Source organism: Saccostrea cucullata, unplaced genomic scaffold, assembly GCF_032062105.1.
Source record: "Saccostrea cucullata isolate Sc308-1 unplaced genomic scaffold, CSIRO_AGI_Scuc_v1 ctg15667, whole genome shotgun sequence".
Lineage (NCBI taxonomy): Eukaryota > Metazoa > Mollusca > Bivalvia > Ostreida > Ostreidae > Saccostrea > Saccostrea cuccullata.
The window spans coordinates 1-14,062 of NW_026918138.1; the positions used below are offsets into that span (position 1 = coordinate 1).

The following is a 14,062-nucleotide window of genomic DNA, read 5'->3' on the forward strand; positions in this document are numbered from 1 at the left end:
ATCGATGCAATGAACTTGGCAGAAAAATGTATGCAATTTATCATAAAATCAAATTCTGACTGGGATTTTTATACTTTTTGTAAGGCCATTATTTATTTATTTTTTGTTGTTGTTATTTTTCGGTCATACAAGGACCCACTGTGGATGTGACCGGTAGGCAGGGGTTGCTCACTCCTCCATGGCACCTGATCCCACCTCTGATGTTTTGGAGGTCCGTGTTTTTCTGCTCCTGTTCTGTATTGTTTCATGGGCCTTTATCCTTGATTACTCTTCGTTATCTACATGAATATTCTCTTTAATTAAGAAATTTTAAAAAAAAAGTGGGTTTAAGAAAATGTTTAAAGAGTGGGTTCAAGAACAAACTATCAAATTATGATGGAAATTATTTTTTTCTTTCACAACTGCATGCACTAATTATGAAAAAGGTGAAAATATTAAGGACACCGTGTAATTTTCAACTATGGATATTACCAGTATATTGTCAATTTCCTTGTAAAATCTCTTCGTATCTGTCCCCAGCTTTTTCAAAGTTACAGAACAGATCGACATTTTTTAGATTGTTTTTGATCTGATCACTAGTCTCATTAAAGTCTACTTTGGAATATATTCCTCTCTTATATCGATTTTTAAAGTTTGACTTGTAACAAGTATCTGTATCTAGTATCTTTATACAGAGGAGGAATGAATCCTTTTTCTTTTTTTCCGAGATAGTTTGGATTCTGCAGTCTGTATTTCTGGCGCATTTTTCAAGGCTAGTTCCCATTTTAGATCCTAAAAAATACAAAAACATGACTCCAAAATTAGAAATTGTTTTAAAACCCAGGATATTCTATCGCAAGCGTGCAAGCAAACACAAGATATGATTTATTATTTTTTGTTAATGCCACCTATTTTTTGTTTTATTTCACTTTGTTCATAGAAATATATAAATGTACTTTATATAAAGATGTGATCTTATTTTTTATTTGTAATAAATAAGAGGTAGAGAAGACATTGAAACATTGAGATTTCAAACAGAAATCAAGTTGAAAAGTCCATTAAAACAAAAAAATCGCTGGCAGAAATAATGACGATCTCTGGAAAAAAATCAGTTAACATGTAACAATCATGAGAAAACAAAGGAAGCGAAAGTATACATATACATTCTTATGTATTTGTTTTCGAGGATAAAACACCCCGTATTAAGTTTTCTAACTTCAGAAGATGATGTCTGCAACAAGAAACTACACCTTACAAGACTCATGCTTGACTTAAAGTTGGAAGAAGAGAACAAGCGCCGAAATCATAAAATGGTCCTCAACAAAAAATAAATATCTCCGTCCCTTGTATGGTGCATGTAAGCTAAATACGTTTAAAAAATATCGATTTGATCATGCCTTGTTAAAAAGTAGTTAATTTTACACTGATTGATTGATCGATACAGATTTTGACTTAATGTTAAGAAATAGCATGATAGCCGAATGCTCAGTTAAAGTTCACATTTTGTCCGGTCTTCGTCTGTGCGTCTGTCTACCTGTAAACGTTGTACATTTTCAACTTCTTCTCACGAAACACTGGATTAATTTTAACCAAAGTGACACAAAGTATCATTTGGTGAAGGGGATCGATAGTTGTATAACTGAAGCGCCACCTTCCATTCCAAGGGCAGATATATAAATTTTAGTGAAAAATTAATCGTGTCTTTAAAAATTCTTCTCAAGAACCTCTGGGACAAGAAAAATGAAACTTACTAGTAAATATTCTCTGGTGATATTGATTAAAGTTTATTGAAATCATGATCTCAGAGGGGAGGGCGGGGTCAAAATGGAGGATGAAAGTCTTACACCGTTATATGTAGGAAAAATCTTTGAAAATCCTCTCTCAACAAGATGTGTTTGTGAAACACTATGCGCCCGGCGGAAACAAACATATTTTTAGCATAAAGGTCACAGTCAAGGTCACAAGGTCATTGATTTTGGTGTAATTTGAAAGAACTTAATTAGTGGAGTATGCATACAAAACATGAAGTCTCCATATTTCATTGTTCAAAAGTTATAGTGAATGTTCAAAAAAGCTATTTTTAGCATATAGGACATAGTCAAGGTCACAAGGTCATTGACCTTGGTGTCATTTGAAAGAACTTAATAAGTGAAGTATGCATATCAAATATGAAGTCTCTATCTTTCATGGTTCAAAAGTTATAGCGAAGGTTAAAGTTTGCAGAAAAAAACTATTTTAAGCATATAGGTCACAATCAAGGTACAAGGTCATTGACCTTGGTGTCATTTGGAAGAGCTTAATTAGTGGAGTATGCATACCAAATATGATGTCTCTATCTTTTATGGTTCAAAAGTTATAACGAAGGTTTAAGTTTGCGGACAAACAGACAGACAGACAGACAGGACAAAAACAATATACGCCTCGGATCTTTCGATCCGGGCGCATAAAAACAGCCAGATCATTATTAATCATGATTATGTTCAAGCATCCTATAGGGTACTGTAGATTCTAATTTGTTTTGTTTTTTTTTAAATCATTAATTCGGTAGGACGGGGCCACAAGTTTTACATAGCAATATATAGGGAAAAAACTTCTGAAGTACTGCAAAATCGTGATTGGTCATATTAATGTGAAAGCATCCAGGTATAGTTGAAATTCATAATTGTTAAAACCATGACCCGAGGGAGGAGGGAGAGATCTGTATTTTAATCAGATTGATATACTGTAAAAGTGTTTATAAATTCAGTTACTAACATCGAGTTGTTTCCTTTTGAAAAGGTCAAGTAGTTTACCACATGAATAAATTACAAAATAAATTACAAATAATTACAAAAAAAATAGAAAGGAATTTATCCTTGAATTGCTAATTAGCAAGTTTGAACACTGTGAACAACTGGTCACATTGCATTGCAATTAAAGGTCAATAGTTGACAATTAAATTCAATTGTTAGAAAAAACCATGACGAGTTTAAAAAAAGTTACATTTTCATCCGATACTGTATATTTATCTAGGCATTCAAAACCATGATAGAAAGGAATTTATCCTTGAATTGCTAATTATGAACAAGTTTGAACACTGTGAACAACTGGTGCACATTGCATTGCAATTATTTGCGCAAGTTCAGACTTCAAAGATCTGTGTCTGCGTGACGAGTGTTGACAATTATTTCAATTATAATAAGGTATGTTTGTAGTGGTTGTGCGTTTATTTAACATTTTGGACTGATTATTTGAAATAAAGAGGGACGTACACGTAAATTCAAAGGAAATAAAAAAAGAAAATATTTTGAATCTGTAATTGTGTGACATTGCTTTGAAATATTTAATACGAAGATGCATTTTTCATTGCATATTTTAAAAAAAGTTACATTTTCATCACTGTTTAAGATACTGTATATTTATCTACTCACGTGCATTCAAAACCATGATTAATAGACGACTGGTTTGAACGGCCTAACAATATAAGTAAAAACAATTGCATATCATGATTCAAGAACTTTGAAATTTTGTGACCATACGCGCGGGGGTATTTTACGCGGTAAAGCTTACATGTTCTGCGTAAGCAGTGTAAATTTCTCTAACGTGTAAACTATACCACTTTTACATTACATGTATATTCATATACTTCAAGACAAAAACACATATAAAAGTGACATACGTTAACTGTTGAGTTGAATTGTTTGTTGCCCATGAATCTGATTTCCAAGGATGGACACACCTTTCACTCGTCACATTTGTTGTGACTTTGCATAAAGCGTTGTTGTTCAATATTTGCACTGAAAAATGCATAACAAAAATGAACTCCATGACTGAAGAGTAGGTTTATATTTGCATCACGTCAGACTGAATGTAAAATTCTATAGTAAATAACAATTTCCACTAACACTTCAACATGCACATTGTTGTTTATATGAGTTTTGAGATATTTTTCACAATTTAATTATTACCAAAGAAGATGTAGATTAACATCCTGGTCATCAACGTTCGCAAGATGATTCTTCCCATTTTTGTGATATCTTTCTTTTCACAATTAGTGAAATGGTGACATTTTTCCAAATAGAAAGTTGTTATACCGTTAACAACTTTATGCTGGAAGGAAAATTAACATTGAACACATGAATCATAATACGGGATCGACCCAGATGTTATTTTCTGCTTATTTGTCATACACTCAGTAGGTTCTCACACTCAAGCTCTATATTAAGACGACATACTCCTTTAATCTAAATGCACTTTAAATTTTCGTATGACTATGTTGTTTCCTAAAAAGATCCATCTAAATTAAATATGTGTTCTGCTTAGTTCAAATGTTTAATTATCAGAGTTATTTCTATGAAATTTCAAATGCCATTGTTTAAGTTAATCATAACCTTTCCAAGATTTATTTATTCCCAAAAAAACATTTGTATACAGCAGTATCGATAACAATGATATTACAGTATTCCTTATTGTCTTAAGTTAAGGGTCGGAAAATTACTCAGGTGGGACCAGTACGGAAATACTAAAGATAATAAAGTGGTAAGATACGCGTTCAATCATCATTTTGTTTTGAAATGTCAAAATAATATATTTCCACAAAATATAGCTTCTCCTTAATTAACATTAAATATCTTTAAGGATGAGTTGGTTGATTACTTTTTGTATGTACAGACGTTTCCATTAAAATCTTCAAAACTTAATATTAAGGAATTTTAAAAAACAAATTGTAACATGAAATATGCATAATTGTATGATCACTATAGTTTGATGACATATGGTGAAAAAACGGCTCAAAGTTCACATTCCATTAAGCAATACAAATCGGGATACGAGCAAACATGGAGCTCCAAAAACATCAGAGATGGGTTCATGTGCCATGAAAACCTCGAAAATCAAATTTAATCCTTACGTAAACACAAATTCCCCCCGACCATAACAAGGAGTACACGGCGGGTGCGACCCGTCGGCAGGGGACGCTCACTCTTCCATGGCACCTGATCCCACCTCATATTTTGGAGGTCCTTGTATACCCTGCTCCTCTTTTGTTTTGTTTAATGGGCTTTTAAAATCAAATATTGTTCGTTATCTACATATATATTAATTAATCAAATTTCGTTAAAAAAATTATATTAATGGTAATGATTTACAAAAAAGTCAGTCTTTCTGATTCTATCCGTGAAACTTAGTTGATCGATATTGATATTGACTCCATATTAATGATAACTATTCTTTAATTTTTTCATTGCAAAATGGCAAAAAAGGATTGTATTCTTTTTTTAACTTTCACAATTTTTACACCATTTGGAGATGTTAAACAAAACGGAAGCACTAAATTAGTTTCACTCTAAGCTATAATGGTAAAAGGACAAACTGGCAATTCAAGGGTTCATTCGAGGGTTATTACTAGTTATATGTGGATTAGACGTATTTTCTCACTTAATATTACAAATTACAGAAATATAGATAATTCAATTTATATTAGGCTCCATATATGGTTAGCAAATGATAAAAAAAGTATTAATCATACGAATCTCTTAGCACTGGAAGTTGTACGAGTTTGTACCAGTTACAATTAAAACTAACTTCCTTATTTTCGCTGTTTCCTCCCCCCCCCCCCCCAGTTTAACGCTTTTAATTTTTTCATTCAGATCGACTTATTATTCTTTTCGGAATAAAACAGCAGATTTCCTAGCTCTAAATAATATGTTGTTGGAATTTCCTTTTCTTCAGAAACCAAACGGTACATTACAATTAAATTTATACCGCAGGTCCAGGAAGGTCTAGTTCTCTTGAATGTGAATTTTATGTTGGAAAAGACTTTTTGTTAAATGTAAGGAAAAATATCGATATTCCACTTATTCACTTAAGATCCCATTGGAAAAAAAGCATATTATGGCTTCCATGGGTCATCCTCGGGTAAATGGCTGTACACAGTACACAAAATTTACAGTGCTTTTCTTAGTTTCATTTAGATATACTGATTTAAATGATTTTCTTAAGTACATGACTTTTAAAAACATCATGTCAGTGTTTGAAGAACAATTTATCTTTTTTTTACTAAATTTTTTACGAGTTCTTTGATTTCATTTGCCATCTTGTCTTTTATGTGCTTTTATGTGTCTTATGTTTAATGTGCCATTTCCTGAATAAACAAACAAACAAACAAAACAAATGTGCAGAATTTGCATATGAGTAAATCAGTTCATACGACATAAATTGCACATGTGAGTAAATTTACTTATGTGTAAAATATACTGAGGTATGCAAAACATGTCGTATGAATGGGGTAATAAGACGTCATCTCTGTCAGTACAGCGAGATTAATTTGGCTTTGATTTCACATTCAAATAGTGTAATAATGACAATATTAGTGATACATTATTTTATGTTTGCAAATTAAAATAATTAAGAAATCAGAGTATATGAGTGTATGAAAAGGAAAATTATTATTTATTCGCCGAGATTCATGTGTACAGTTTCACCGTGACGTCATAATCGATTTCGCAAATCTGTGCATAGACTGATATACCTTTGGAAGTCCTTAACCCAGCTGCGTAGTATGAAAAACATCAGTCAGCATTTGACTCAATGATAAATTGTATTTGCTGACAAGGTCATTATATCGATCATTGAACTTACAAAAATTTTTTGTGTACACAAGTTTTCCCAACTAGACGCTATATGCACAAAAGCATTCTCCGATACTTAAAGGAAAATGATTCTATAGCGAAACATATATCTTTGCCGAGGGCATAATAACGGGTCACTGAAATCAACGAGGTGGGAAAAGGTGCCCAGGAGGAGTAAGGATTTAACCAATAAAAAGCCAGGAATCAGGAGCCTATAAGGATTAATGAGTCAAACATAAAGAGGCCAGGAATCAGGTGCCTATAAGGATTAATGAGTCAAACATAAAGAGGCCAAGAATCAGGTGCCTATAAGGATTAATGAGTCAAACATAAAGAGGCCAGGAATCAGGTGCCTATAAGGATTAATGAGTCAAACATAAAGAGGCCAGGAATCAGGAGCCTATAAGGATTAATGAGTCAAACATAAAGAGGCCAAGAATTAGGAGCCTATAAGGATTAATGAGTCAAACATAAAGAGGCCAGGGATCAGGTGCCTATAAGGATTAATGAGTCAAACATAAAGAGGCCAAGAATTAGGAGCCTATAAGGATTAATGAGTCAAACATAAAGAGGCCAGGAATCAGGAGCCTATAAGGATTAATGAGTCAAACATAAAGAGGCCAGGAATCAGGAGCCTATAAGGATTAATGAGTCAAACATAAAGAGGCCAGGAATCAGGTGCCTATAAGGATTAATGAGTCAAACATAAAGAGGCCAGGGATCAGGTGCCTATAAGGATTAATGAGTCAAACATAAAGAGGCCAGGAAGCAGGAGCCTATAAGGATTAATGAGTCAAACATAAAGAGGCCAGGATCAGGTGCCTATAAGGATTAATGAGTCAAACATAAAGAGGCCAGGGATCAGGTGCCTATAAGGATTAATGAGTCAAACATAAAGAGGCCAGGAATCAGGAGCCTATAAGGATTAATGAGTCAAACATAAAGAGGCCAGGGATCAGGTGCCTATAAGGATTAATGAGTCAAACATAAAGAGGCCAGGGATCAGGTGCCTATAAGGATTAATGAGTCAAACATAAAGAGGCCAGGGATCAGGTGCCTATAAGGATTAATGAGTCAAACATAAAGAGGTCAGGGATCAGGTGCCTATAAGGATTAATGAGTCAAACATAAAGAGGCCAGGGATCAGGTGCCTATAAGGATTAATGAGTCAAACATAAAGAGGTCAGGGATCAGGTGCCTATAAGGATTAATGAGTCAAACATAAAGAGGCCAGGAATCAGGAGCCTATAAGGATTAATGAGTCAAACATAAAGAGGGAATCAGGAGCCTATAAGGATTAATGAGTCAAACATAAAGAGGCCAGGGATCAGGTGCCTATAAGGATTAATGAGTCAAACATAAAGAGGTCAGGGATCAGGTGCCTATAAGGATTAATGAGTCAAACATAAAGAGGTCAGGGATCAGGTGCCTATAAGGATTAATGAGTCAAACATAAAGAGGCCAGGGATCAGGTGCCTATAAGGATTAATGAGTCAAACATTATTTGTCATACACTTAGTAGGTTCCCACACTCGAGCTCTATATTTAGACGATATATATTCTGAAATGCACTTTCAATTTTCAAATGACGTTTTCTTAAAAAGATCCATCGGTATTAAAATATTCTACTTTGTTTATATGTTGTTATTTCCGGAGTTATTTCTATGAAATTTTCCATTTGTCATTTTATAAATTAATTATAACTTTTCCGATATTTATTCCCGGAAATCATTTGTGTTCAGCAGCATAGATAACTATGAGATAACAGTCTTCTATAATGTCTAAAATAAAGGTCCGGATATTACAGTGTTCTAGGTGGGGCAAGTGTGCAAATACTAAAGATAATAAAAATGGTAAGATAAATGTCTCGTCGTCATTTTGTTTTGAATGAAACAAACAGTATTCAAGATCAAAAGTCCTTTAAACAATACAAAATAGGAGCAGAGCATTCACGGACCTCCAAAACGTCGGAGGTTGGATAAGGTGCTACGGAGGAGTAAATGTCAAAAAATATATTTTCAAATAATATAACCTGACCTAAATTAACGTTAGCTATCTTTTAGGATTAGTTGAATGACAACCTTTTGTATGTACAACTATTCAGAAGAGAAGTGTGGGAATTTCTCTCTTCAGAATAAATTTAAGGAATTTAAAATGTAATTTTTTATGACATGCAACTTAGAAAATGTATAAATGTATGATCACTATAGTTCAATAACATAAAGTGATAAAAAATGGCATAGAAGAAGTTCACATTGCATTAAACAATAGAAGAGGAAAAGGGCAAAAAAAATAGAGGTGGCATCGGGTGCAATGAAAACCTTGAAAATCAAACTTAATCTTTAATACGTTTTCCCCCGAACATGACAAGGGGCGGCCAGTGGGCTGGGATGCCTCATGGAACCTGATCCCACCTATATTTTTGTCCGTTTGCTCCGCTCCTAATTTATAATGTTAAATGAATTTTTAAAGTCGAATACTGTACGTTATCTACATATATTCCATGTTATTAAATTGGGTAAAAACTAAAATAATTAATCCTTCTGATTTACAAAAAAGTAAACATTTTATCTGTTAAAGTTAGTCAGTCGATGTTTGATTTCGTATGTACTCTATATTGACGATAACTATTATTAATTTTCTTTTATTGCAACGGGGAAAACAATTGGGTTTTTTTAAAAAATATGCATTTGCTTTATTTTCCCCCATTAGAATTTTTAAAACAAAACAAAGATTATTTTCATTCCAGTTGAAAGGGTAAAAGAACGGGTGATTCAAATGTTCTTTCCCAGTTTTAACTATATGTGTAGACCCCACTGTATTACAAATAACAGTGATATGAATAATTCAATTTATATTAGACTCTATATATATTATATAAATTATACGTCTTTTTATTATCAAGATTTGATCATGTATAGAGTTGTTTCCCGGGCGTGGTAATGAAACCCTTATGAATGCTCCAAAATGACCTTGACCCCCGTGTTGCATCTATTTAACCGACTCAGCACATTATCGGTCTAAATCGGTCTACTCCCGAAAAGTATTGATTGATTGATTGATTGATGATTGATTGATTGATTGATTGATTGATTGATTAATGTTTAACGTCCCTCTCGAGAATTTTTTTTACACACTTTCAACATTTTTTTTAAAACTTCATTCAATTTTCTTTGAAAATTATTTTTTAAAAATTTGGGCCCTGAGGGAGAGTGAATTTTTTAATAAAGTAGTAAGGCAATCCTATAAAATCGTCTGTTGAAAAGGCAGTAAAATAATGAGCATAAAACTACATTCGATTGATGAAAAAGTATTAGTCATACGAATCTCTTAGCACTGGAAGTTGTGCGAGTTTGTACCAGTTACAATTAAAATTAGCTTCCTTATTGTAGCTGGGTTTTTTTTTCCAATTAACACTTTTTTTTTTTTTAACCAACTTATTATTTTTCTTTCCGGAATAAAAATGCAGAATTCCTAGCTTTAAATAATATCTTGTCATTAATTTCCTTCTCTCCCAAAATCAAACGGTACTTTACAAATTTATTTATTCGCAGTTCCAGGAAGATCTAGTTTTTCTTGAATGTGAATTTTATGTTAGAAAAGACTTTTTGTTAAATGTAAGGAAAGATATCGATTTTTTTAAAAAGACTGAATTTGTATTTTTTTTTTTTTTCTGGAATATAAAAATAGACTTCCAAGTTCAAAATAACATCTTTTATAATCTCCTTATCTTCCAAAAACAAAAGAAGCTTTTAAACCAACCTTCTAAAGAAGATCAACTTCACTGACCAAGGTTAATTTTACGTTGGAAATATTTGTTTTGTAAATTTTCTTTAAAAAATTCAACAATATAAATTCCAAGTACAATATTTGTATTTATCATAAGACTGCTGCATTCTGGCTATAATGTCACAATTTTCTTAATTTAACCATCGTAAGTGTGATGGGATGTTCCTTTTTAAAAAATAGAATATTTTAACAGGACATTTTGTGCAGATGAATGGTGAGAATGTGAAACACCCATTCTTAATAAAAGAGCACAAATGCCTCTCTGATTTTTTAAAAAAATGAAGTTCAAGATAACAATTTTTCTATCAATTACCTTTGAAAGAAAGTATCTGAAGATTTTGTTACAAGTTTTCTTTTCATCAAATATTAGTACATGGAATAATGAAAAGACGTTGAAGTGGGGGGGGGGGATTTTATTCAGAAATGTATCTGGAAATGTACGTTACTCTTTCTGCAATGCCCAAAAAAGGTTACAAAAAAATGAAGTCTTTAAAAATCAAAATTTGGGAATATCTATATGAACAAGCAATCCCCAATCTGTAAAAACATATTCTCTGGGCATATGAAGTGGTTTGTTTTTTCCCTTTTTAAAAAAAACTCAGGTTACTTTTTGATCCAGATGTATAAAAAAAATTTATAATATATGCTTTAAATTTTTCTCTTTTTATTGTTTAGAGCGATCAGTTTGGAATCTTGTCATTTTCTATAGATCCTGGAACTTAAGATGTACATGTATAAAATTCTATTTTGGAGTTACTGTCTTTTTTAACATATATTCAAGTCGATTTAGAAAATTACGTAAATATAGCGTACATTTCATGATTTATTTCTGTTTGATAAAAAGCTTAAAATCCATCTAAAAATTTATCGTTTTGTTTCAGTTTATTCCAAAATAGATTCTCTATGTAATCACGTTGTGCTGTATATCACAATCACCACTATAAAGACACGATTGCCTCAGAATATGAGTAAATTTCATTTCAAACTTGTAATAATATGTAAGTAAATATTGAAATAAAAACAATTATTGACATAAAAATCTTTTCAATGAAAGGGTTTTTAAAAAAGTAATAAGAAATCATAATGTAACAAACGAGGTTATTTGTCATCAACTACATGAATGTCACGTCACAAATTATTGGGGAGTTCCCTCCACCTCAGTTCAACCATTCTTTTTGCTGTTTCGCTGAAATTGACACCGTAGCCTAGTTACTTCTAGTTACCCTGTGTGCAAGGGTACAGAAAAAAAAATAAGAGTAAGACATATTTTGCTATGATCAAACAAATGTCCGTGTTTGGCCATTAAAACTTTACATAAATGATCAAAATCTATTCCGAATATATCCACAGTCTTGTTAACAATTTCAGTTAGTATGCTGCAACATCGTTTGTCAAAACACAAACATTACGTGCTTTTCAGCAAATCTGGAAAAAAATAACCAAAAAAAATGATTCAAACAAAACTGAGTATTGTGTGCCTTTCAGTATTTGAAATGTACGTGACCGTCTTGTGTTTTGTTTTTTTTTGTTTTTTGTTTTTTTTTTTCCCAAATTTTAAGCCTATGCATACCTTGTGCATACCTTGTTTTAAATTATCAACAACAATTAAATGAATATTGACGAAAAGTCGCATATTAAAAAAAATAAACCGCAAAATATATGCCAAAGATGAATTTAAGACGCTTAGAAATAAATTTTCTAACACGTGGTAACAGTCTACCACATTTACGAGGATTTGGGGGGGTTTAGATGCCTTTATGTGGTCAGTTGTCAAATGGATTGTAACGATAATTTTGTTTCACTCGTGTAAACGCAATTCATTGACTAAATTTTTAAAAAAAAAGTCAGTTAAAAATAGCAAAATGTACGTTACCAAAAGTAACACATTTCAAATATTAAAATCAATTCTCTTCCACAAGCATACGTTACACACGCAATATATTGATACTATTTGAACTTGCATATCATAAGAAATGCATCATACAGGTTTCGTATTCAGAAAGATATACACAGGTATCAAAATTATATTATATAAAAATGACATTAATATAATTTTTTTTCCTCAGCAGAAACATTTTTTTTTCATTAATTTTGGGATTTAGCCGACCTCCAACCTTTGAAACTTTCCTTTGTGTACACATTCGAGTGTGTGAAAGTCTGAGAATACATGAAAATTCGTGGAATTATTTAATTCGAATTTCATGTTAACGTACATTTTAGTAGTACATTTTGAATGACCACTTTTCATGTAAAAAATAATTTTTAATTGTGTTAAGCAAAACGTCTTTGCAAGTTTACAGGGAACAAGGGGTTGCTTACTCAGAGTTGTCTCAATTTTTACTTAATATATATTCTTAATATAGAGTATAATATAGTGAACGTACATTTCTTTCTTTTCTCTACGATTGAAAAAGTCTTTCATTCCGTAAACATATTTATAGAAATTTAAAATTTTTCAATTTCATGTTACATCATCTAAGTATGAGTAAATAATCCTTTGAAATTTCAAATTTAGCCTATAAATAAATAAAGGAGAAAAAAAACTATCAGGTGTGTAATCTTTGCGGTTGCTTGTAATGTGGTTGAAATAGAATTAAGCGACAGGGAAAATTGCACAATAAAAATGATTTATTATCAAAAGAAAATGTATTTCTTGTTATAAAAAGAAATATATATGATACAAGGTTTAACTTATCAGAATTTTTTTACTTGAGGATAAAACTGCATATTACACAGAGGGGATTCAGCATAATATTTGCCTCGGGAAGTAACGTACATTCAAATACGCTACTATAGTTGAATTTGGAACTCCTTAAATACCCTTTCAGATCGATAATTATATGAATTCTTATTAATTGTTATATGACTATTTATATTGTTGATTTAAAATTACACCAGTGGTATTTCTTCTGAATGAAAATAAGTCGTCATTATTTGAGCCCTTTCAGTGAGAATGGAAATGTTATTTTGTGTTGACTATAGATAAAAAGAGACAACTACATTGTAAGAACTATAACTTGTATGGCTATTGAGTTGAAAACAGTTTTTCATATGAATTCATATGAAACATATGAAAATAACGTAGAGTATTCAAGATCAAAAGTCCATGAAATAATACAAAACACGGACCTCCAAACATCAAAGGTGGTATAAGGTGCCATGAAGGAGTAGTATCCCCACTAACCAGTTACAATTGCATACAATTCGTATGAAAAAATCATGCAGCTTTTGACTCAATGAAAATTGTATTTTCTGGCAATGTCATTGATCACTATAGAACTTATTAAAACCAATCGAAATGATACTTTAAAAAGAACTGCTGATATTCTTGTTTCATCAACTTGTTTGTCAATAAAAGAAAACCCTCGTTTTAAACTTGTTCATACGAAAGCATGCTTTTGTGTATCGAATCTACTGAGATATATAAACTCCTTGATTGACTTATAAACTCTTGATGTGTTGGTTAGACCACTTAACCAAATAATCTATTTCTTAAGTATCTTTTATTTAGCTCTAATGTCATTTTAATTTATTTGTTTTGATTTTATTATTCAATGCATTTCTGTTTGTCATCTTTTTTTCGGTTTGCTTTTATGGGCCCTACCAAGGCACTCTTATGTTTTGCAAGTCCGTGTTTGCTCTGCCCCTTTTTTGTATTGTTTTATGGACTTTTGATATTGAATACT

General features: G+C 31.9%; 1 long non-coding RNA gene across 1 annotated transcript; it reads right to left on the reverse strand.

Moving 5' to 3' along the window:
- Positions 1-1,149: 1,149 nt before the first annotated feature.
- LOC134255061 (uncharacterized) lies at positions 1,150-4,057 on the reverse strand. The gene is made up of 3 exons (XR_009989455.1): positions 3,927-4,057; positions 3,638-3,755; positions 1,150-1,210 (listed from the first exon to the last, which is right to left on the reverse strand). It is a non-coding gene; the product is annotated as an uncharacterized LOC134255061 (long non-coding RNA).
- Between the last annotated feature and the right edge of the window lie 10,005 nt (positions 4,058-14,062).